Source organism: Pogoniulus pusillus, chromosome 7 (assembly GCF_015220805.1).
Source record: "Pogoniulus pusillus isolate bPogPus1 chromosome 7, bPogPus1.pri, whole genome shotgun sequence".
NCBI classification, from domain to species: domain Eukaryota; kingdom Metazoa; phylum Chordata; class Aves; order Piciformes; family Lybiidae; genus Pogoniulus; species Pogoniulus pusillus.
In genome coordinates, this window is record NC_087270.1 from 40651760 (window position 1) to 40655292 (window position 3533).

The following is a 3533-nucleotide window of genomic DNA, read 5'->3' on the forward strand; positions in this document are numbered from 1 at the left end:
CAAGAAGGCAGCAAGACAAAAGCATTTGGCAGACACTAAAGGTTGAATCCTAGCACATAAGGGTGCAAGATGGGCAATGAAGCTGGTAAGAGGCCTGGGGCACAGCCCTGTGGGGAGAGGATGAGGGAGCTGGGGGTGTGCAGCCTGCAGCAGAGGAGGCTCAGGGCAGAGCTCATTGCTGTCTGCAGCTGCCTGCAGGGAGGCTGTAGCCAGGTGGGGTTGGGCTCTGCTGCCAGGCAAGCAGCAACAGAACAAGGGACAGAGTGTCAAGTTGTGGCAGGGGAGGTCTAGGCTGGATGTTAGGAGGAAGTTGTTGTCAGAGAGAGTGATTGGCATTGGAATGGGCTGCCCAGGGAGGTGGTGGAGTCTCTGTGGCTGGAGGTGTTGAAGCCAAGCCTGGCTGGGGCACTTAGTGCCATGGTCTGGTTGCTTGGCCAGGGCTGGGTGCTAGGTTGGCCTGGCTGAGCTTGGAGGTCTCTTCCAGCCTGGGTGATTCCATGATTCTGTGATTCTCTGCTGTATGTTGCCCTTATGCAGAGACGCTTCTGCACCCCCTGCAGTCTCTCAGATGTGTGCACCCAGTGCTGGAGTGAAGCCTGCTGCAGAAGCTCCTGCTTCCTCTGCCTGCCTGGAGAAAACGGCATCCTTCAGACAGCAATCTTCCACAGGGTGTTGAACAGCCTAGCTGATGCTACCAGCAGAAACATGCCTGCTTCTCAGCCTGCCTGAAGGGCTAACACCTGCGTTTTCACTTTGAAGAAACTCAGAAGACCTGGAGTGATGCCAGGTGAGTGATCTCAAAGGCAAGGCATCCGTGGCTCACACCATGCTTCACCCCACTGACAAAAGCAAACAAAACCCCCAAGGCAAACCTAGATGAAGAGCATCAAGTTCATGCTTTTAATTAAAGAGTGGCTTCCAGATCAAACCTTCCCCATCCCTTCTCCTCCCAGGGAATGGCAATCTGAGTGTGAGGCATGTGCTTGGCTGTGAAAGCAAAGCCAGCCACAGAGGGAAGACTACAACTGACTTGGATCAGTGTGAGGTTGCCCTTTGCCTGGCGACACAGTGTGACACCTTCTTGTGCACAAAGAGCAGCCCATGTCAGATCTGTTGGGCATGATGAAGGGCAGAGTCATAGAATCACCGAATCAAGCAGGGGGCAAGAGACCTCCAAGCTCATCCAGTCCAACCTAGCACCCTCACTGGCCCTGCTGGCCACACTTCTACTGCAGCCCAGGCTCTGCTTGGCTTTCTGGGCTGCAAGTGCACACTGCAAAGTGTGACACAGGGTCAGGTTTAAGTGCAGTGCTGGGCACAAACTGCCCCAGGCTGCAAGTGCACTCTGCAAAGTGTGACACAGGGTCAGGTTTAAGTGCAATGCTGAGCACAAACTGCTCCAGGCTGCAAGGGCACACTGCAAAGTGTGACACAGGGTCAGGTTTAAGTGCAACGCTGAGCACAAACTGCCCCAGGCTGCAAGTGCACTCTGCAAAGTGTGACACAGGGTCAGGTTTAAGTGCAAATGCTTTGCACAAAGTGCCCCAGGCTGCAAGGGCACACTGCAAAGTGTGACACAGGGTCAGGTTTAAGTGCAAATGCTTTGCACAAAGTGCCCCAGGCTGCAAGGGCACACTGCAAAGTGTGACACAGGGTCAGGTTTAAGTGCAATGCTGAGCACAACTGCCCCAGGCTGCAAGGGCACACTGCAAAGTGTGACACAGGGTCAGGTTTAAGTGCAAATGCTTTGCACAAAGTGCCCCAGGCTGCAAGGGCACACTGCAAAGTGTGACACAGGGTCAGGTCTAAGTGCAGTGCTGAGCACAAACTGCTCCAGGCTGCAAGTGCACACTGCAAAGTGTGACACAGGGTCAGGTTTAAGTGCAATGCTGAGCACAAACTGCCCCAGGCTGCAAGGGCACACTGCAAAGTGTGACACAGGGTCAGGTCTAAGTGCAGTGCTGAGCACAAACTGCTCCAGGCTGCAAGTGCACTCTGCAAAGTGTGACACAGGGTCAGGTTTAAGTGCAATGCTGGGCACAAACTGCCCCAGGCTGCAAGTGCACACTGCAAAGTGTGACACAGGGTCAGGTTTAAGTGCAATGCTGGGCACAAACTGCCCCAGGCTGCAAGGGCACACTGCAAAGTGTGACACAGGGTCAGGTTTAAGTGCAATGCTGTGCACAACTGCCCCAGGCTGCAAGTGCACACTGCAAAGTGTGACACTAGGTCAGGTTTAAGTGCAATGCTGTGCACAAACTGCCCCAGGCTGCAAGGGCACACTGCAAAGTGTGACACAGGGTCGGGTTTAAGTGCAAATGCTGTGCACAAACTGCCCCAGGCTGCAAGGGCACACTGCAAAGTGTGACACAGGGTCAGGTTTAAGTGCAAATGCTTTGCACAAACTGCCCCAGGCTGCAAGGGCACACTGCAAAGTGTGACACAGGGTCAGGTTTAAGTGCAAATGCTTTGCACAAACTGCCCCAGGCTGCAAGTGCACACTGCAAAGTGTGACACAGGGTCAGGTTTAAGTGCAATGCTGTGCACAAACTGCCCCAGGCTGCAAGTGCACACTGCAAAGTGTGACACAGGGTCAGGTTTAAGTGCAAATGCTGAGCACAAACTGCCCCAGGCTGCAAGTGCACACTGCAAAGTGTGACACAGGGTCAGGTTTAAGTGCAATGCTGTGCACAAACTGCCCCAGGCTGCAAGGGCACACTGCAAAGTGTGACACAGGGTCAGGTTTAAGTGCAATGCTGAGCACAACTGCCCCAGGCTGCAAGGGCACACTGCAAAGTGTGACACAGGGTCAGGTTTAAGTGCAATGCTGAGCACACACTGCCCCAGGCTGCAAGGGCACACTGCAAAGTGTGACACAGGGCCAGGTTTAAGTGCAAATGCGTTGCACAAACTGCCCCAGGCTCTCTAATCCCTCTCGGTTGCTCATTAAGAAGCTCCTGGTGCGTACAGCTTCAGCTAGGAAATTGCCCGGACCGAAAGGAACCATGCACACTGCTGTGCTTCTGCAGTTTTGCCTCACCGATAACAATTCCCTCACAGAGGGTGGTCAGACCTGGGCACAGGCTGCCCGGGGAGGCGGCAGAGTCCCCACCCCTGGAGGTGTTGGAGGAACGCGTGGCCGTGGCAGCTCGGGAGGTGGTTGAAGTGCCAGGGGGGCGTTAGGTCAGCGGCTGGGCTGGGTGACCTTAGAGGTCTTTCCCAACCGAATCGATTCTGTGCTCCTCTGACGCGGTTCAGGGCGAAGAGATGCTGACTTCACCGCTTCGCTGGCCTCGTGTATTTGCCTTGGGTCCCCTCGGTGCCACCGCGGCTGGGGTGAGCGGGAGGGCTCGCCCCGCCCCGCCCTGCCCTGCGGGACAGCCGCAGCAGCGCTGTGCCCCGCCGGGCGTGACGTCACGCCTGCGTGCCGCAGCTCTTACGTCACACCTCCCCCCGCTACTTTCCCCTCTCCTCGCCCCTGTCTCCTCCCTGGCAAGCGGTGACGTCCGCTCGGCCCCGCCTTCCCCACCGGC